Source organism: Neomonachus schauinslandi, chromosome 6 (assembly GCF_002201575.2).
Source record: "Neomonachus schauinslandi chromosome 6, ASM220157v2, whole genome shotgun sequence".
In the NCBI taxonomy this organism is placed as follows: domain Eukaryota; kingdom Metazoa; phylum Chordata; class Mammalia; order Carnivora; family Phocidae; genus Neomonachus; species Neomonachus schauinslandi.
The window spans coordinates 4,812,127-4,833,912 of NC_058408.1; the positions used below are offsets into that span (position 1 = coordinate 4,812,127).

At 54.5% G+C, this 21,786-nt stretch overlaps 1 pseudogene; it reads left to right on the forward strand.

Moving 5' to 3' along the window:
- Positions 1-1,391: 1,391 nt before the first annotated feature.
- Positions 1,392-1,651, forward strand: LOC110573408 (annotated as a pseudogene).
- The last annotated feature ends 20,135 nt before the right edge of the window (positions 1,652-21,786 follow it).

A 21,786-nucleotide genomic window follows, 5' to 3' on the forward strand; every position in this document is an offset into this window, starting at 1 on the left:
TTACTTATTTATTTTTAAAGATTTTATTTTTAAATAATCTCTACATCCAACATGGGGTTCAAATTCACAACTCTGAGATCAAGAATTACATGCTCTACCAACTGAGCCAGCCAGGCACCCCAGATCACATCCCTTTTAAATTTACCAAGACTTCTTTTATGGCCTAAGATATGGTCTATCTTGGTAAATGTTCCATGCACACTTGAAAAGAATGTGTATCCTGCCATTATTGAGTGGAATGTTCCATAAATGTCAATTTTGGTCAAGTTAATTGATAGTGTTGGTCAAGTCCTTAAATATCTTTACTGATTTTTTGTTCACTTGTCCTATCAATTACTGAGATATAAGTATTGTCATTTCTAGTTATAATCACAGATTCATCCATTTCTCCTTATAGTTCTATCAATTTTTGCTTTGTGTACTTTGCATCTCTGTTATTAGGTACATAAATACCTAAAATTTGTTATGTCTTCCTTTTTTTTTTTTAAAGATTTTATTTTAAAGCAATCTCTACATCCAATGTGGGGCTTGAACTCACAACCTCAAGATCAAGAGTCCCATGCTCTACCAACTCAGCCAGCTAGTTGTTATGTCTTCTTGATGAATTGACCAGTTTATCATTATGAAATGACCCTCTTTATTCCTAGTTATACTCTTTGCCCTTAAATCTACTCTATCTAGTTTTAATATAGTCATTCCAAGTTTATTTTGATTACTGTTAGCGTGTTATATATTTTGCCATCCTTTTACCTTTAACTTATTCATGTCTTTATATAGTGAAAGGGATTTCTTGTAGGCAGTGTATAGTTAGGTATTGCTTTTACAATCCAATCTGACAAGCTCTGTCTTTTAATTGGTGTGTTTACTTTTTTAAGATTTTATTTATTTATTTGAGAGAGTGAGTGAGTGAGAGAGCATAAGCCAGGGGGAGAGGCAGAGGGAGAAGCAGACTCCCTGCTGAGCAGGGAGCCCGATGTGGGGCTCGATCCCAGGACCCTGGGATCATGATCTGAGCCAAAGGCAGACACTTAACCAACTGAGCCACCCAGGCACTCCTAATTGGTATGTTTAGATCATTTACATTTAATGTGATTATTGACTAGTTGGGTTTAAATTTTCCATCTTGCTATTTGTCATCTATTTGTACCATCTGTCCTTTGTTTTCGTTTTTTTCCTTCTTCTCTGCCTTTTTCTCAATAATGTAAATAACTGAAATTCAAAATAGGAAATATGGAGAAAGACTTGGGATTTTACAGATTAAACTGGTGGTGACAGGAATGGCTTAACAGAGAAAATATCAGGTCGTAATTCTGCTTGTGGTCCAACTCCGGCATCTTTGCTGAGGGTCACATTGAGCTGTGAGGTGCAGGGATGGCTTTAGAGTCTGCACCATGGCAGAAGACATCAAGACCAAAATCAGGAACTACCAGACTGCCCGTTTTGACAGCCACTTCCCCAACCAGAACCAGACTAGGAACTGCTGGCAGACCTACCTGGACTTCCAGCACCGTGAGAAGGCAGCGATTGCTAAAGGGGTGATGTCTCTGTGTGTGAATGGTACTGGCCTGTGTACAAGTCCCTCTACCCCATATCCTGGGTGTCAGCCTGGGATGACTGCTGGGCTGAAAGCACATTTCCTGGGAAGATCTGAACTGGCTCCACCCACCTCTCCTCTATCCTCCATCCTTCTCCCAGGGTGGCAAAGGGGGACCTGTGCACAAGGTGATCCCCACCCTGGGATCTTGAATCATGGCTTAACTAATAATAAATACTCGTTGGAAAAGTGTAAGACTGTGTATGTGTAAAAGAGCCAGATGATCGGGCAAGAAGTTGGGGTGGGAATTAATACCTTGATCAGTAAGAGGGGCTTCAGGGTGATTGTTTTTTTCTGTTTTGTTTTGTTCTATGTTATTAAATTGACCACCTTCTCTTTTAAAAAAAATAGAGAGAATGTCATTTCATCTGGACCTTGAAGTATTTTGGATCAGGGTGATGGTGGATGGGAGGCACACCATCTTGAGGGAATAGGATAAGCAAAGGGGATGGAGACAGGAAAGTATGTGTTTGGTTCAGGAGAAAATGGATTATGCAGATGGTCAGAGGAAGAGTGGCAGGAGAAGATGTGAGGGTACGTACACTATTGCCAGCTTCCTATGGACGCTCCCACCCTGACGGCCTGCAGATACCTAAGCCACCTGTCAACTCAAACCCCTTATCTACCTTCAAACTTACTCTCTCTCAGAAGCCCATAATTTGATGTGTGGCATCACCATTTTCCTTAATATCTATACCAGAAGGCTCTGAGTCATCTTAAATGCCTCTTTGTTCTTCAACTCTATCCATCCCACCCCCAGGTCACCTCTCCAATTTGAACTTTCCTTTCTATCCCCCAGGTCTTGGAGCCAGCACTTGCTTGCTCTCATTCTTGTGCTCTCTCTTTCTCTCTCTCTCTCTCTCCCCTCAACTACTGCATTAGCCTTCTCACTGGTCTCTCCATTTCTAGATTTGTCTTCCTTCAGACCATCTTTCACACAGGGACTAACTCCCTGTACCCCCTGAAAATAGATGTGAAATTCTATGTGTGTTTTTTCTTGGGGAAACCTGTAGCTTTCATTAAAGTCTCAAAGACAGCGACAGTCCACAAAAAGCTAAGAATGACTGCCTTGTATCTTTGATGTTCAGTTAATGTAGTGCAGTTGACAGACTACTGAACAAGAAGTCAGGAGACCTAGGGCGCCTGGGTGGCTCGGTCGGTTAAGGGTCCAACTCTTTTTTTTTTTTAAAGATTTTATTTATTTATTTGAGAGAAAGAGAATGAGAGAGAGCACATGAGAGGGGGGAGGGTCAGAGGGAGAAGCAGACTCCTTGCCGAGCAGGGAGCCCGATGCGGGACTCGATCCAGGGACTCCAGGATCATGACCTGAGCCGAAGGCGGTCGCTTAACCAACTGAGCCACCCAGCTGCCCAAGGGTCCAACTCTTGATTCTGGCTCAGGTCATAATCTCTGGGTCTCGAGCTCAAGTCCTACATCAGGCTCCACCCTGGGTGTGGAGCCTGCTTAAGATTCTCTCTGTCCCTCTCCCTCTGCCCCGCCCCATCCCTCTCTTAAAAAAAATATCAGGAGACCTAGGTTCTAGCTCTGGTGCTGCCACTAACTTGCTGATGATCGGGGGCGATGTTACCTGCTCTGCACCTTTTCCTCATCTGTAAAATAGAGAACGATCTCTCCCAGTCTCAAAATGTTATTATTTTATTGCTTACGAGTAGATTCCTTTAACATCAAATATTCCACAGTTTATTTCTTCTCAGGCTCTTCTCCTCTGTTCTGTTCCACTAGACAAACATTTACTGTTGTGTGGTGTTCGCTGAGCGAAGCTCTGCATTTAGAAAATAAAGAAAGCACTGCTTCTCCCACTTCAGAAACTCACAGACCAGCTGTGCGGACAGATATGTAAATGAGAAATTACCATACAATGTCATAAAATGCAGAGCTCTGGAAGCACAAAGGAGGCCCTCTGGGGGAGGGGCATTTAACTTTGCTTGGGCAAGTTGGGGAGGCCTCAAAGAGGAGAACACCGCTGAGTCTGGAGGGATGAACAGAACTTTCTGAGCAGAGAAGGAGGGGGATGACATTTCAGGCAAAGGAAACACCATATGAAGGTAGAGGGAGGCAGTAACAGAGTCCCAACTTGGCAGAACAGCCCATACCTGAGGATACTTTGAATGTATGCATGTTGAAGACTTGGGTTTTGAATGCACAGGAAGTAACAGGAGAGAGGGCTGTAGGGGAGAGTGAGTCAGGTACTCAAGGCCCTCACACAGAGTGCCAAGAAGTCTTGACTTCACCCCTTGACAGTGGGGAACCACCAGATTGTTTTAGGCAAGGGAGTGACCGTCTGATTTCTCTTTCTCAGAAAAAGCACACTGGCCGTGGAGGGGAAGATACATTGGAAGGGTACGACGCAAGTTTGGAAGTGAGAAAGGTCTGAATAAGCCAAGGGGGTGGGGGGTGGAGGGAAGGTAATGTGTCCCCTTTAAACCTGTTACACCCAAAGAAGAGCCAAGTTAAAATGTCCAGCAGGATGCTGGAAATATGATCCGTGAAGAGGGATCTGGATTTAGGAGCATGAATAAGTAAGTGCTGATGGAAGGCACGAGAGAGAATGACAATACTTTGGGAGAGCCTGTAAGGTGAGGCATAAAGGGGCCGAACGCTGAGTCCTGGGAAATACCAGTGTTTGAAGTCAGGAGAAGAGATTGAGAGGATGGGTGAGATGCAGGAAGCCAAGGGGTGAAGGGAGGAAGGAGGATGGTGATGAGGAATCTACTCTTTTAGGAGGGTTGGATGAGAAGGAGGGGAGAGGGAGCACTGCAGCAAAGGGAGCCTGCAGAGTGGAGGGGCCTATTTTATGTTGTTCTGCCAGCTGGGCAAGGATGAGCCAGGAGGCCCAAGTTAGACACAGGAGAGACTGGGGGAAACAGATGGGCGCAGGAAAGGACGGTATCTAAGGCAAACCCGGAGGACGTATCCTTGGCAAGGGACGTGGGGCATTTGTTCTGCTGAGGAGGGAGGAAGGAAATCAGGAAGAGTTTGCTTTAGTGGTTCTCACGTTAGAATCACTGAGATAACTTTTAAAAAGCACCAATAGTTGGGTGCACCTTGGAAATTTCTGGTTTAATGACTCTGGGATGGGTCCTGGGCATTGGTATGTTGTCAGAGCTTCGCAGGTGATTAAAATCTGCAGTCAAGGTTTGAGAGCCCCTGGTTTCATTGTAGGTAACTCTTTAGACTGGTGATAACAGGATGGGGTTTGAGGAACCTTGCACTTGCTAAAGGTTGGATGACAGGGGATGGTAAAGTTTGGGGACAGGTGAGGACTACAGAAAGAGAAGGAAGTTAGAAGGGAGCTGACACCAATTTAGTGACTTATGTGCCACTGATGTAGGAATGAATGAGGCTCTGTCCTTGTTCTCAAAGAGACCAGGAGCTTAGTGAAGAGAGAGACACCTCGCAACAACCCTATGATACACAGCGTTCTTAACCAGTTAAGATGTTTTGCTATTTTGTTTCCTTTCTCACTAAAAATGAAAAAAAAAAAAAAAATCCAGCTGTTTCACAGTGTAGACTGGATCCGGAAATACTTTTGTAAGCATCGAGAAGTGCCTTTCTAGGAAAGTGGGTACTAGTGAAAGAGCTCTAATTATCCTGGGAGATAGAACTGTGCCCAGTTTTGGGGCGCCCGGGTGGCTCAGTCGTTAAGCGTCTGCCTTCGGCTCAGGTCATGATCCTGGGGTCCTGGGATCGAGCCCCACATTGGGTTCCCTGCTCCACGGGAAGTCTGCTTCTCCCTCTCCCCCTGCTTGTGTTCCCTCTCTCGCTGTGTCTCTGTCAAATAAATAAAATCTTAAAAAAAAAAAAAAAAGAACTGTGCCCAGTTTTATCAGCAGGGCTCTAGGAAGATGGTGGTTGTGGCCGGGATGTGGGCATGACTGGGGTCACCTGTACCTGGGAGTTGGCTGAAATTGCTCATCACTCAACATTGAAAGACTCTGATGGCCATCCTGCTAGGGGGTGAAGCTTCCGTGGTTAAGCAAAGTCCTAAGGATACCCCTTTCTAAACAGCGGTGCTGGGAAAGGGCTCTACTTTTCACCAGAGTGGAAGACCTAACATTTGCCACTGTGGTCTGGGCCTGACTTCTGGGAACAGCCTCATCTGCACCTGAAGCAGGCCCTCCTCTCAGCTGGGATTTTCCTTTAGAGAGTGTCCATCGCCACTTCACGAGCCTTTTGCATCCTCCCTGGAGGTGAAACCTCCACGGCTCCTGAGAGGCCTCTGGTCAGCCTGTTCTATCCCTACTGCCTGAGGCCTGTGAGGTTCTAGAAAGCACTAGGAATCTTGTAAGGTACCTAACAAAGAGGGCAAGTTTGATTGAGAATTGACTGGGGCATGATGTGTATATGGAAAGAGTTCCTTCTGTTACCTTATTAGTCCCATTTTATATAAACAGGAATTGACCCTGGAAGAAATGAAGAAACTTGCCCATGTCCTCAAAGCTAGGAGCTGTGTTTTCGAAATTAATAAATAATAATAAATATAATAATCTGTTCCACTCTATTGTCCTTCAGGGTCCTGACTCCCTCTGTCACTGTGGGTTGAGGCCCTTGGGAAAGTCCCAGTTGGATGTCACCTCAGTGTCCTCTTCCCTTCTAGAGTTAGCCTAGGTCCCTTGGGCCCTAGGATACACGGACCTCCTCTTTGGATCTCCATTTCTTCACTCTGTGACTCCATATGGGTTTCCATTCTAGGGGTGAGCGTGGAAGGTAGCCCAAAGAATTGCTGCATGGGACACATCACACCAGTTAGAATGAATGTTGGACCTCGCCTCTGTAATCCAGTGCTTTTGTTGCAGAGGTAGAATTGAAAGCCTCCTATCCCACCCTCGGAGAGGAGAAAGGAGAGCTTGAGTTTATTCCAGCTCGATGCCCGGTATCTGTTAATCCTGAAGCTTTATCTGTTGACATCCTGACTTAGGTTTTGGCTTTAGGTGGGGCCAGTCTACAGAACTGTTATTCCAGATATCTATAATTCTGATTCTTTGGGCCTTTCTGAGTCTTGTGAAACAGGCTAGCATCATGTGAACATACTTCATGCTGAAGCTAGTGCCCCAACAGTGGGTCAAATTGGACACTCGCTGCCTGGCACAGGGTGGGGTGCGCTCGGGGCAGGGCTGGGAACACCTAAGCCTGCTCTGCCTCCCTTTCCCTTTCCCTTTCCCAGCTCTTCTGCCACGTGTCCTTCATATACCGCCAGGATCACGGGTGCAGCCTGGTGCCGGGCACGTGACAGGCACCAAGCACCTGGACTCAGTACACAGGGACTTGGGTCCTGGAAATAATGATTCTGCATATCGCATGCAGTCTTGGTAGTGAGTCACTTGCTCACTCGTGGTGTGCGATGGGGGCGGGGGGTGGTGAGGAGAGGCAAGGGCTAAGGAGAAGGGAAGTGTTTCCTAACGTTTTCCATCTTTGAGTGCTAACCATGCAGAAGAAGGGGGCTCTGTCCTCGTGGTTGGTTAGGTTAGAATGGACAACTGTGAAGGATAAGCTTCAATCTCAGAGAAAAAATTTCATTAGGGAGGAGCAGAAATCCCAAACAAGCTGAGAACCTCTTTCCCTTGGGACTTCTTAATCACAGGGTTGGGTGAGAAGGTATCAGGACTGAAAGCCCAAAGATGTTGAGATGGTGAGAGGACCTGCAAGGGATAAGTATGCGAAGGTGCTTTTGAAGTATTACTATTCCAAGGTAAGTGCAGGGTTGAACAGCAATAATAAGATAATATAATAATACTTTAAGCTTTTGCTCACTCCAAAGGGCATAGGGACTTCCCACAACCCAGGCTTTTATGATGGGGGAGACTCTTGGGGGGCTCAGAGCTATTGCCCCACTTCAGGAAGCCCAGCTGGTTCCTTGGAATGCTCCAAGGCAGAAATGCCCCAATTGTGTGGGATGTTTTGGGATACCTACATCCCCTGTCTAGTACCCCCAACTCCAAGGTATCTGAAGCCCCTAGGGCCAAGAGCCTGCGTGATTGGGGTTAAGGACCTGATAGGCCTTTGGAGGTTTCCTGGGAGAAGCGCCCCTCTCCCCTACATCCAAGTTCCCTGCCCCTGCGCCTCCCCCTCTCTCGCTCCCCCAGGGCAGGGCTCCCTTTGTAATTAATCCCAACGCTCAAACCAGAGGGGAGGAAAAAAGTGTTAATGAGGGAGCGTCCCATACTGACTGGGCGGTCGCCGCTCGCAGCTAGAACACCGAGTAATTAAATTATTTTTGGAAGCAGGGGGAGGGGGGATGCGGTGGTGCGGGTGTCAGGGAAATCCCCGTATGCACGGGAAACGGGGAGCGTCTCCTGCCACTAATTAAAATCAGAAACGACTCTCCCTTCTCGCAGCCTTGGGGCGGTGGGGGAGGAAATCAATCTTTCCACGTCCCAGATTGGACTCTGTGTAGCCGGCTCTGTGGCCCGCAAGAACGCACACCTCCATCCCCGGGGGTCCGGGGGCTCCGTCTCTCACCGGCGGCTCGGGAAAAGGCGCCCCAGGAGGGAGGGGCTGCGGGCTGGGCCCTGGCCGGGGATCGAGGGCTCCCCGGTCACCGCTCGGGGCGGGGGTCGCCGGGCCGCGGCCTTCTCCCAGGCTCGGGAGGGCCCCGCGCGTCTGGGGAGGTCCGCCGGCCGGGGAGCGGCGGCTCCGGGAAGAGCCGGGCCGCAGACAATGGGCGCGGCGGCGGGAGGGGCGCGACGGCGGGAACAGCCGGGAGGCGGTGCCCGGGAGCGCGCGCCCCGCGCGCCCCCCGGCCCCCCGCCCCTCGCCCGCTCCCCTGTCCGTCCCCTCCCCGCTCCGCCGCCGGCTCCGGTGCGATTCCCGGCCCTCGGTTCCGTGCTCCTGGGCCCCGCCATGGGAGCCTGAGCGCCCCCATCCCCCGGCCCCTGCCCCCGGGGCCCCGAGGGGGGGACAGGCAGCGGTCTGGGACGCAGAGGGGGTGGCCGGCTCCGGAGCCCCCTCCGCGCCGCCCTCGCCCGCGCTGCCCGTCCGCCAGCGCCGAGTTCGCCGCGACCCGGAGCGCTGCGGATACAAAGGCGCCGGGCCGAGCCCACCGGCACTTCGGGGCGGCGGTGAGTGCCGGGCCGCGGGGGCGCGGGGAAAGTTTGCCAGAAAAAGAAAGGAGGACGAGAAACAGGAAAGGAGGACAATCGTGCGGGGGGCCAGGGGGTGCCCGGTCCCGGGGCGGGCGGGATGGCTGCTGGGGGAAGGGGGGCTCGGGGCACCCCCCTTCCGGTCCGTTTTCCCACTGCACGGCGGAGTGCCCCCCCAACTTTGCGGAGGGCCGGGGGGCTCCTGGGGAGGGGGCGGAGCCCGGGCCTTGAGAGCCAGGGACTTTCCTGGGCCCGGGGCCCCGGCGGGGGCCTTAATGATCCCGGGGGAGCTGGTTGAAGCCGGAGACCGGGAGTGTGTGTTGGGGGCGGGGAGAGGCAGTGCAAGGATCGGAGTCTGGAGGTATTGGAAGCGGGGAGGTGTTTAGGGGTGCAGACACACCTTCAGGAGTGTGGGGAGGGACGGGGCAGGTATGCATTCCGGGTGTAGTGTGGAGTCTGGGGACCGATCGAGGAGAGTAGAGGGGGTGTGTGTGCTGCTCGAGGACGGGGCTGGCGGGCCGGGGAGCCGGGCACTGTGTATGGGGGCCCAGGGACAGGCGCCGGCATCCCTCTCCCCACTCAGATTTACCCATTTGGGGGGCTGGGGGCTCTGCATTAGTGAGTTTTAAAGCATCAGTGGAGGCTCAGTGTGTGTGATTCTTTGTTTTTGTGTGTGTGTGTGTGTGTGTGTGTGTGTGTGCGCGCGCGCGCGCGCGCCGTGATGTGCTGCGTGTTCCTGCAGGTGGGCCCCTGGGTTTGGAGGTGTAGGGGTTTTTCTGTGGAGGTGTGTGCACCCCGGGAGCAGCTGACCGTGTATCTGCTGTGTGCTTGGATGTGCATTTACGTGTATACTCGGGGGAAGGGGTGTGTGTCTGTGTGTGTGAACTGCGGAGGGGTTTCTGGGAAAGAAGGGTGTAGGTACTGAGGAAGGCGGGTGTGTAAGAACAGAATGGGGCATACCTGGATAGGTGTGCGTGCACCTGTGTGGTGGAAAGGGGGTGAGCGAATCTGTTCTCTCGTGTGCAATTTGTGTTGATGGGTACGTCCCAGTGTGTGCACTGCGTTAGGTGGTGTGTGTGTTTCTGAGTGTGTGTTGGGGGTACTACTTCTTGCATCTACAGGCAGATTTTCCTGGTATAAAGCCTGAAGGACAGCTGTCTGGATGATTCTGCAGCTTCTTGGATGTGGCTCTCTCAGGGTGCAAGGGGAGTGCTTTAAGTATCTGAGACCTACAAGTGGGAGTGAGTGGGCCATCTTAAGAGATGCCTGTTTGGGAGGTGGGTTTTTCTAGAAAAGGGTGTGTGCTTTGGGGAATAGAGAACAGGGGTTCTGGCTGTAGTCCTAGAGGAATCGGAGGCCCTGGAGGAGTCGGAGAGAAAGAAGAGGGGCCTCCCCCACCATCATAGGTTGGGTTCCAGTGCATGGAGAGGCCACATTCTTGGCTTTCCGGCCCAGGCTCAGCCCCCTCAGGCCACAGTTGTCTTGGAAAGCGCCTTGGAGTCTTTGACTTAAAAGTCCATGAACCCTGCCCTTCCTCCAGGACCCTACAGTTTCTGAGGAGTTGGGATTTTGGTATGGGGTGGAGGCCAGAGGAGGCAGCCTGCTGGAGGGATGAACAATGGGGTGTGGTGCAACGGGGTCTGTCCATGGGGTTGAGAAGGTGGCATGGCAGCTCTGGGGAGGTTGGTGGTTTGGGGTCTGGGGGACTCCTCAAGAGTTTCTGCAGGTGTGTCTGTGCGGGTCCCTTAGTTTCCCTTTTCCCTGGTGAGGAGCATGGCTGGGGCGGAGCTGTGGTCTGGGGCCGGGTCTGAGGGTGAGGAACAGGAGCTGAGCCAGTGAGGGGGCAAATGAGTGTCCATGTGTTGGGGGGAGCGTGGGCACCCCTCGAAGGCCGTCCTCACCATCCTGATAATTTGGCGGGAGGTCTCCACTGTCGGGGAAGTGGGTGTATCTCTCCCCACAGAAGTGGTGGTTACCCTCTTTGCCTCTCCTCTCTCTTGTCCTTTCTCTTTTGGGGTGAAGGGAAGGGGCTGACCTTCTTGTTTAGGATGCACACTTTATTCTCCGTCGCCCTCTCAGAAGCTTTCCTGTTGCCGCCAGGGGTTAGGGTGAGCTGCCCAGTTTTAGGGGCTGAGATTGTGACCGCACAAGTTTATCAGGGTCGCTGAGGAACTGGAATTGGAATGTCTGAGTCCCTAAAGAGCATGTGCAATTGGAATGTTCCCTCTTTAGTCTTCAGGGCTTCCTGGCTTTCCTAAGACTGGGGGATAAGGGTAGTGGGAGTTAGAACATGTTGGGACTAGGGCTGGGGGCAGAGCAGGAAGGACCAGATGCATGATTCCCCCAAGCCAGACACCGTCTGATGGGTAGAGCTCCTGCGGCGAGCGAGGCTCTTGAATCGAGGATGGGGGTGCTCTGGCCCTCGTGCAGGCCTGCTACACTGTGCTGGTGGGGGTGTTCTTCCAAGGAGGATGTGTTGTGCTCAGAGGATGGGAGGTGCCATCTCTGGAAGTACTTCTAGTCTGGAACCAGTGGACACATTGGCTCCTCCTGCTCCATTGTCTTGCTTCTGCCTGGTCATTCCTCTGATTCCTCCAAGACGGGCCTCTCCGGTGTGGCTCTCGGCTCCTTCTGCTCCTTCAGAGTCTTGAGGAAGGGCCCCCTTTCCTGGCCCTAGAGGAGGACAGACTTTATCTGTTTGTCTGGTTTCCAAGAGGCCCTTCCGGTTGAGGGGGGCGTGTACTTGGCTAACAGAAACTTTGGGGGGGAAGAGGGATGAGCTCTGGGACTCTCCTCCTCGCCTCTGAGTTTTAGGGACTCCTGTCTGCTCTTTTGCACATTCTGCCCTTGACAGCTCCCCACAGCCTGACAGCATTGGCTGGAATTAGTACTTAGTAGGGGCGTGACGTGGGGCAAGTTCTTAAACCCCATTCTTTAGCCTCTTGGATGTCTTACGACACCATCCTCCAACCCCGATGGGGTGTTCCTCCAGGAACGCCAGGTCCCCCCAGTGGCCTCCTTGCCTGGGTTTTAGCTTGCTCCTACCTTCTCTTTTTGCCACTTCCTAGTTCCGAGACCTCAGACAGAAGAGAGAACTTTTTGAAGCCTCACCTGTAAAATGGAGTTAATAGTACGCCCTACCGCTTCGGTTTATGAGGGTCAAGTGCAGGAACAGAGCGTGAGCCCTTCACCCGGCGCCTGGCACGCGGGCAGCGCTTGGTCCCCATGAGCGGAGTGCTTCGGCTTCTCCCCGGTGCCGTGATGGGAGGCAGCTCTGGGTTGGGGAGCGGAGCTTGGTGTTGGTTCTGCTCTCCTGGTGGACCACGCTGGGCACTGCCTGCTGTCTGCCCGGGGCCGTGTGAAGCACCGGGGCGAGAGGGGCGGGTGAGACAGGCGTTCACAGGGAGACGGGCTTTCACAGGGAGACGTGCAGAAACACGTCGATTCACTGTAGCCCAGTGAGTGCTGTATGGAGGTGTGTTCAGGAGGCCACCCGAGCTCGGAGCCGGAGTGCTTGGCCCTGGGGGGGGGGGGGTGTCAGGGAAGGCACAGGGAGGAGATGTGCCCTTCGCTGGCTGAGTTTTTTTAAACAGGTGAAATTCACATAATATAAAATTAACCATTTAAAAAAAAGATTTTGTTTGCTAGAGAAAGCGAGAGCGCACAAGCAGGGGGAGAAGCAGAGGGAGAGGGAGAAGCAGCTCCCCGCTGAGCAGGGAGCCGGATGCGGGGCTCGGTCCCAGGACCCCGGGATCATGACCTGAGCCGAAGGCAGACGCTTCACCGACTGAGCCCCCCAGGCGCCCCTGGAATTAACCACTTTAAAGTGTGAATTGGCATTTAGTAGTTGGCAGCGTTGTGCAGCCATGGCCTCTGAAAGCCTTTTCCCGACCCCCAAAGGAAACCCGTACCTACAAAGCAGCGCTCCCCATCCCCTGCCCCTTCCTCTGGCGACCACCGGTCTTCATTCTGTCTCTGTGGATTTACCTGTTCTGGGTGTTTCATAGAAATGAAATTATACAACGCATGACCTCTCCTGTCTGTCTGCCTTCCCGGAGCACCATCTCTTCAAGGTTCCTTCCCATGGGAGCAGGCATCAGAACCGCATTCCTTTTCATGGCTGAATCGTATTCCACTGTGTGGCTGGACCTTAGCGGGATGTAAAGGATGAGCTAGGCAGACAGGGAGGGGCCTGCGGAGGGTCTGCAGGTACAGGCCGAGCATCCCCGAAGGATCGGGGGTGTTGGTGAGCTGCGTGCAGCGTGGTACTGTTGGATCTCAGGATAAGGTGGGGGATCTGGCCTCAGTTTCCCTGCCTGTAAAAGGAAGTCCCATGAGGTTGGTGGGTAATAGGGAGAGGCTGGGATCCTATTGCCTCTTCTCAGGGTCTGGGTGGAGGATGGGACTTTAACTTGCCCTTTCCTCGTCTTTCTCGGGTGGTTCCCTCTTGTATTTGTCTACCCCCGTCCCTGCTGGTACTTGTCTTTCAATATCCCCTGTCTCTGAATTGACTGACATTTCTTCTCTCACTCTCTGCAGGTTGGTAGCCTTGTTCAAGGGGAGGTTTTAGTAGCAGAGGTGAGGGAAAAGCCTGGGCTTGAATCCTACTCAAACCTCCTCCCCCCCCCCCCCCCCCCCCCGCAGCCTTCCCTTCTCTAGCCTGCCTCCTGGTGATCTGACCTGGGCAGCCCTCCTGTGATCTGGAGAGAAATGAGGTGGGTCAGGGAGAATCTTTCCATCCCTTCCTCCACACTGCTTGGTACGGAGAAGGAGGCAGAGGCCTTGTCTGGTGGGGCCTTTTGGAAATGAGGTGTTGCTGTGCTTGTCTGGTGCCCCTGGCAAGGCTGGTAATTACATGACAGCTGGGAACGGGTTTGGGAGAAGCAGGCTTGAAATCAGCAGAGCCAAGGACCTCCTGGTAGTCAGGGTGGGGCGGTGAGGGCAGAGGGAAAAGCTGGGGGTGGGGGTGGGATGGCAGACGTGGGGTCCCCTTCCCCAGCCACTGCACACACAGCTGGGCTTAGTACCTGTGGGAGAGTGGGGGTGATTGGCACCCAGGCCCTGCCTCTGTAAGTGTGGAAGGAGGGAGGGGAAGAGGGGGTTGGGGGACCTGGGGCCAGTCCCCCACCCTCAACCCAGGAAAGAGGCAGAGAATGGGAAGGGGGGGTTCTGGCTGCTCTCTCAGGCAGGGCTCGGCTGTGGTGGAAGTTAGGGCGGGGTGGTCGTCTAGGGGGCTGCGGCCAGCACTGTAGCCAGAGGTGATTCCATCTTATTCTGGGTGGGGTCTTCTCACAAGGAGAGGATGGGAACCGGAAGTGGGAGGATCGGAGGCGCACCCTCTAAAGGACAAATAGGTGGGAACTAACGTTTTTTTGTGCATCTCTTATGGGCCATACTCCATGATACTCCATATACGTTATTTTGTTGGAAACTCTTAACCTCCTGAAGTAGGCACTATTACTCCATTTTACAGGCCTGAAAACTGAGGTTTAGAGAAGGTAAGCAGCTCACCTGAGATCTCATGACTGCCTTGCTCTTCCATTTTCCATAATGCTCCTTCCGCCTGCCCCTGCCTTCTTCTGCTTGAATCTGATTTGCTCATTATTGCCTTTAATCTTGAACTTGAATCACTGCCCGGTCTCCTTAAAGGTGGACATGAGTTTCCTTGTCAGCCTTAGTAGAGACGTCTACCTCTGAGGGTGGGGGCCAGGGGGAGTCTTCTGAAAGAAGGAGGTCTCCCAAGAGGAGCACCCCCTGGTCACAAGCCTGGGGCAGGGCTGTGCCCTGGGCAGAACCTCTCCAGGGGCCGGCCTCTTCCTTTCTGTGGGCCCCTTCACACGTGGGGGGCTCTGGCCACTGCAGCCCATGGGGTCTTGTTTGTGATTGGGAGGGGCCTGGCCCTCATTGTCTATAGTGTTTTCCAGCAACCCCCAAAATATCCCTCGGACCCCCACTTTCACCAGGGGGCTCCTGGCTCTCCGACCCCAGCCAGAAGAGAGTGTGTGTTTGTGTGTGAGTCTGGGGAGGGGCCTCTGGCTTTTTAGGGTAAGTGGGGATTGGACGGGAATAGGTGCTGAACCCAAGGAAGGTGTGAATGCGGTAACTTAAAAAACAACCAAGTGTGAACAGAGACACTTGTTTTGTCACATGCTTCATACTCCAGGACTGGAGGTCGCAGATATAAGGGCTGGAGGACATTGGGACTTCTTTGGAAGAGTGAAACCTCAGTTGGTGACTTAGTCAAGGTGGTGGAGGTCAGTTGGTACGTGGGCCTTTCAGCTGGCCCAGTTTTCCTGTATAGGAGCTGGGTCACTTGCCAGATCTGGGGCCCCGGGCTGAAGCGTGAGGGGAAGGTTTCCAGAGTAGGGAGAGCCAGGCCTGCCACCTGCACCCTCAGTCACGCTGCGTCACATCCTTAGGCCCAGCCTGCTACTTTTCCTGTATAAACCAGCTTTCGTGCCCCGTGTCCCCAGCTCCCCCACCACATGTGAGCCCAAGGGTGGCTGAGTCCCCCTCCCCAAGTAGCCACTTGCCACCTCCTACTCCATGGCAGAGGCTGGGCGAGCAGGCTGGGAGGGCCTCCTGGAGTCAGGGTCACTTGGCGCCTCCCTGAGACAGTCGGCTACGAAGAGAGAGGCATTTTTGTGTTCCTCGAGGCTGGGAGTGTGGAGTGCACCGGAATTGATCTGTGAGCAGCCTGCACACCTCCCCGTGGTCCACCTTCTCCTGTCCCTGAGGACAACTCGAGGTACCTGTTTTCCTTCTTGGCTCTTCCACAGCTCACCTGATGGGCAGGTAGGGGCCAGTCCTTTGCCCCAGCTGAGGGAAGAAGTGCAGAGCCTGGTGGGTGGGAATTGTGGGGCCGGCCCGTTGGTGGAAATTAAACAGGGCATCCAGGCATTTAGAAGCCCTGGTTACCTTCTCACCCGCCTCGCACCCGGTCTCCCCTCTGGCCCCCACCTAGGATAGCTGCCAAAGAGATTACTCACCCTTTCTGCTGTCTACCCTCCCCCTGCCCAGGGTTCCCTTCTCCACTGGCTGGGAATGGGTCTGGGGGAGGCTAGGGAATGAAGCGCCGTGGTGTGGGTGCGTGCGTGCACGCGGGTGTATGGTGTGTTGGGGGACAGAGGCTTTCTGCGAGCTGGTGTGGGGGTGGGGGTTCCAGAGAGAAAGCAGAGCAGGTCTCTACAGAACCTGCCCGGCCAGGGTGGGTGGAGCTGGGTGGGGCGGGTGGGAGCCATTCCAGGTTTCAGAGGGGGATCGGAGGGTGGGTGTAGGTGTGTGTCTGCGCTTTGGTGTGTGTGTGGATTTTGGAGGGTACCCACATCACCCCAGCTTTAGATGGAGGAAGTAGAGGAGCAAGGCTTGGCTCTGGCTCCCCCAGCTCGTTTTCCGTGAGAACGCAGGCTCAGGTATCCTGGCCGGCAGCCCAGTGTGTGGGCTCTCTCCCCAGCGGTGCTCCCTGCACCAGGGTCTGGCCAGGAGCAGCTGCTCTGGAAGCTCAGTCACCAACGTGACCCAAGCCCAGCCGTCCCTTGCTTCTTGGCCCAGGGAGGAGAAGGATCTGGCCCCTGCCCTGGGGCTCAAAGGATGGTGAGCTAATGTCTGGGGCTGTCCTGGGAGTGTGCCTGGTTAGGGCGGGGGCTCCCAGGCTCCCCAGGCCGGCCTTTTCTCCTCCTCAGCGCCCTGAGATCCAGCTGCTAGCTCTGGTCTCATCCAAGGATACTGGGACCTTTTTCAGGGTGCAGGAGTGAGGGTGGGAGCAAATCTCCAGCCCATTTTTGGTCTAGGGCCTGGGGCTGTCCCCGGCTTTTCTCATCTTAATTTTTTTTTGTGATGGGGAAACCCAGCATGGCCTCCTGGGAGGGATGGCTTGTCCACCACTGAGGCTGGATGGGGACGATCAGGAAGCATGGAGAGCCTCAGCTGGGTGGGGGAGGGTGGGGCAGAAACCATCCCTTGGAGGGGAAGGGCTCGGGTCTCGAATGTCTGAGCTTGGGCCTGTCTAGTGTGTCCCTTGTCACGAGGCCCGGGAGTCTCATGGAGGAACCTGGTCTCGTTCTTGAGAGGAGCACACCTCAAAGCCAGAGCGTCAGTCAGGTCCAACAGTGGAGGCCAGGAAGGCGTGCCTGAGATGCGACCGTGACGTCTTTTTCTGGGGTGCCTGTTTTTATCTGGAAAACATAGGGTTGCACCTCGAAGGCCTCTTCCAGGGGAGTGCTGGGACCTGCCGAGAACTGGGTGGGTCCATGCAGTTTCCTCCCGGGAGGAGGGGAGAGAAGGGGGAGCTCGGGGAATACGTGGGCACAGGTAGAGGTTCTGGCACCTTCCTGGCCTCGGCGGGCAGCCGGTTAGGTGTCTGCATTTGCTCCCACACTGGACACCTCTCGCCACCAGCGGTGGCTGTAAGGGCCTGGACTGAGCACATGGCAAAGAGGAAAAACCACCGGTCTGAAGAAGGATAGCTGTGACTTTGAGTCTCTGCCCTCCTCCCACCAGCCTGATGACGTGGTAGGGCGCTCTGTCTTTCTGGGCAGATTTCTAGTTCTTTGGACACCGGGCGGGGAGGTTGGACCCCCGGTGGCACCCAGGAGAGTGGCCAGCAAGCACGGTGCGTGGACTCACATCGATGTCCTTGGACGTCGGGGCTGTGGTGGGTGAAGCTGAGGGGCCTTGGGCCGGGGGCGCTCACATGCCCACACCACTCTGTGGGCAGGAGTGGGGACCTGGAGGCAGCGGCAGGTGGACCTGGGCTCTTGCGTAGGAGTCACAGAGCTTTAATGGCAGGTGTCCACAGACAGCTCTGCAGGAGGGGTCCGCGGTGCCCCTTCACTTGTGTCCGGCAGCACCAGCCTTCCCCATTTCGGACTGAGAAGAGGGGGGCCATTTGTTTCAAGAGTGGGCCTATCAAGAGCTCTGCCCCGTCAGAGTCAGGAAAGCTATTGGTGTCTTGTCCTCCCCCCCAGCCGGAAGATCCAACCCAAGTGCCTTCCGCTGCGCAGTTGGTCTGCTGCCCCCAGCCCCATCTTCCATAGAGATGAGGAATAACAGGTGCCCTTTTTAGGTACATGTTTGTGTCCGGTCTCCTCCGCACCTTTGCTTTCCTGGCTGAGTCACTTCCCCAGCCCCACCCTCACCTCTGCCCCGCCTCCTGTCCTCATCCTGGGCCTGAAGGAGCTGGGACTGGGTGGTGGGGTGGTCCTGGTCCAGAGAGCGGGCAAAGGAGGTCGTGATCCTAGCCACTTGCCGGCTGGCCTTCAGTCCCCAGCACCTGCCCCACATTGGGGTGCCCATGTCTGTGTCCAACGCCTCGTCCACCTGAGCCGCGCCTCCGAGGGGGGCTACGGGGAAGGGTCCAGTCTCAGTCTGCATTTTGGCCAACACCAGCCTTCCCCTCTGTAACCCCCCCCACCCCCCAAGGCCTTGTTCCCTCTGCCTGTTGCCAGGTTCTGAGTGTATTTTTTCCAGAGGCCGCTGATTGTTTCCTGAAGAAACCTGATCCCAGGGCTCAGACAAAAGCTGGGGCTGCCAGAGGAGAAACCCCATTCTCTCCCACTCTGTCCCTAACCCCCCCCACCTTCACAACCTCCCTCGCTTTGGATGCTGGGTATGGGTTCCAGGACCCGGCTGCCATCACCTAGGCAACAGGGGGCTTTGGTTGCCATGGTGATCAATGTGGGAGAAGCTGGGCAGCCGGGGACAAAAGCCCCCACATCCCCCCCCACCCCTTCCCCCAGTCCCCTTGGGATGGTGCTGAGACACATTCCATTAATTTTATTTCTGAAAGGCCTTTGGGGGGAGAAAGGTCTTGTTTTTGTGACAGGCTCCCTTCCTTCTCTCTCTCCTCTCTGGCCTCCTTTTAACCCCAGATAATCCATGGTTGGTTTGAGCAGGGGACTGAGTGAGTGTGTTTGTGTGTCTTGGAGGTGGGGGCAAGGTCCACGCAACGTATTAAAGACCCAGCATACACCCTGCTCCCCTGGCCCGCTTCACCCCCCCAACCCAACTCAAGGTGCCCCAAAAAGCATCCAAATGTGCTCCTCCTTCCCCTACCAAACAGAGGGGCCAGAATGAGCACCCAATTTCTCAGACCCTCGCCTGCTGTCCCCTCAAGTACCTGGGGAACTAACCCGAATCTGGAGAGGCTGGGGGAGGGACGGGAGGTGAGTGCAGACAAGGGGAGAGGTTGCCCTTGTTTCATCAGCTCAGGAATCAGGGGTCTGGAGGGTCTCCTGGGTGGGCGGATTCCCAGGGAAGAGGGTGGGGGAGGGGAACACTGGATGAGACCAACAAGTGGAAATGTCAGAGGTGGACCTCGAGGGCAGCAAGACCCAGTGTGGACCGGGGTGGCTCGGAACAAAGGGTTGGGAGGGGCTGGCACTCTTGTCTGGTTCGAAATTTATCTGTAGGGGAAACACAATGGTCCTGGCTTCCCTCCTGGGTGTATTTGAAGTGGTTCTGGTCAGGGCTGTGTGTGTGTGTGTGTGTGTGTGTGTGTGTGACTTCTTTATTTAGTGGTACAAACAGCAGGATTTATTTATACCATCTCTTTCCAAAGTCGCAGAGGAAGTGTGTGGGGATCAGAATATGGGCGACCTTGAGCCAGAGCATATTAATTCCTTAACTAATTACTAGCTGAACAGTGTATAGAAGCCTTTCTCTCACCCCCAGGGTCCTCACAGCAGCCCCATCAAGGATGTATCATTATTTTCCGATTTTCCTGATGAGCCTACTAGGCTACAAAGTGCAGAGAAGTTAAGTAACTTGCCTGTGGTCACGTAGCTGGTGGGTGGGAGAGTCAGGTTTCGAATACAGAGCCTTGGATGCAAATCCCAGGCTCTCTGTGCTGTTGGCTCTGGAGATGTGAGTGTTAAGGGTGAGGCTGAGATGGTGGGGAGTCCTGGATCCTGCCTCTGTCTAGACCCGGGCGAGGGCAGGTCTGTTCCCCCTTACTTCTCCACCCCCTCTCTGGAGCCCGCTCGTTCTCTTGAACCTCCTGGTGGGAATCGGGCCTGGGGACGAGAATAGGCTGCAACAGGCCAGACAGATGTAGACAAGGTGTGGGAACTGTACTGAGATCTTAGCCACTAGAAAGGGTTCTCAGGAGCCAGGGTGGAGGAGCCCGACGTGTAATTTGTGGATGGGGTGCTGCATATAAGGCCCTGTTTACGGCAACGGTATTTAGAAAGGGTTCGGCTTGGGTTGAGGCTTCATGTCTGTGTCCCCTAAGCGTGTGTCTGTCACACGCTTGCCTTGACGTGGGGCTATTGACAACCATCGAGAGGCCACGGGGGTGCCTCCAGATAGCTGGTAGGGGAATCAAGGAATGGAGGGATAGATTTCATCTCCCCACGGTGGTGGCGGGTTCCCCGAGAGTCAGAGGGTGAGTGCATTCCCCAGGTCAGTGTCAGTTTCTTGCCCCTTCCCCCGGGAGGGTGGTGGACATAGATACCTCTCAGTCATCCTTCCTGTTCTCTAGTTGCTGACCGCTTAGTTTAGTGGGAGAAGAGTTAACAACCACACTGAAACCTGTTTCAGTTCTGAACAACATTGACTTTTTGGCAGCATGTGACCTGGTCGGTTTTATTCCCGCCTCCAAACGCTCTCCTGTTCTCGGATGCTGCGGGAGCCCACTCTTCTGGCCTCCCCCGTCTCTGGCCTCACCTCGTTGGCCCCTTTGCCTGCTCTTACACACCGGGATTCCCAGAAACCCCTTAACTCATTCCTCTTCCGAGGGGATCCCACACACTCCCACCTTACACCCCGGCAGCACCTCCAGCTCAGACTCTCCTGAGTCTGGCTCCTCAGAAACCCTGCTGCCTCCCTGCCCGCCTGTCTCATGGCCTTGAACTTAGCCCGCTGGAAATGGAGCTCACTGCCTTCCTCCCGAGATTTGCCACCCCCCCCCCCCCCGTGATGTCACTACCACCTACTCTCTTGCTCAGGTCAGAGATCCTGGGCACTCCCCTCCCCTCAGCCAGACCTTGGTGGGCCCTGCTGATCTACCAGCATGTCTCACGCCCGGCTGTTGTCACCTCCTCCAGGCGCGCACGCCTGGAGCAGCCTCCTTCCTTGTGTTCCCACGTTCGCACGGCTGCGCTCCCCTCCCCCAGCCCCTGCCTGCATAGCTAAAATCCCTCACAGGCTTCCCCTTGGGCTTGGACTAAAACGCGAGCTCCTCACCTGGCCCAGGGATCTCGCGATAGCTTGGCCCTGGCTACCTGTCCACCGTCCTCTTCCTCAGCTCCAGCCCCGCGGGCCGATGCTAGTTCCTGAAATACACTGAGCTCCGCTGCCCTTGGTCTTCCTGAGCGCGCCTCCCTGCCTTTCTCCTGCACTCTGCCTGGTTCATTGCTGCTCTTCCTTCAGGCTCAGGTGTCATTCTCCGAGAGGCTTTCCAGAAGCACTCAGTTTCTGGTCGCGGCCCCCAGAGCCATCTCTCCTGGTTTTCCTGTCGTCACTCCTGCAGTTAGTTATTCATACTCCAGTGTCCTCGTTCTGCGTGCATCTGCCCCACCAGCCTGGGAATGCAGGGTCAGGTCCCGCCATACCCCCAGGGCCTCGTAGGGAGCGTGGTGCACAGAGGTGCCTGAGAGTGAGTCAATGGGCCGGTCAGTGAGGCTGGGAAATACGCGTGTGCGTGGCTGAGTCGTGCGTGCGTGACAGAGGTGGGGCAGAGGGGAGGATGCGCGGTGGCTGCTAGTCGTGGAGGGCTGGGCTCTGGGGCCCAGCAGGATGCGGGTGAGGGTTGGGGAAGCGAGGAGGAGAGCTCATTCTTCTCTGCAGAGCTCAAAGGTGAACGTGTAGAATAAAGATGCCGCCCCGAGCACACTCACCCAAGAAGACTCTTGACCTTGCCGTTTCAGGGCTTTAGGCTTTTGAATGGTTTCTGTTGCCTTCTCCTCCCCACTCACCCCAACATTATCTATGGTTTCCATTCCTGACCTTGTGCCTTAGTCTGTGCGCACGCGCACACACACATACACACACACCCTCTGAGCCTCATGGGGAGCAGCCAAGCTGACCTGGCCTGAGCACACACACACACACACACACACACACACACCCCTGAGCCTCATGGGGAGCAGCCAG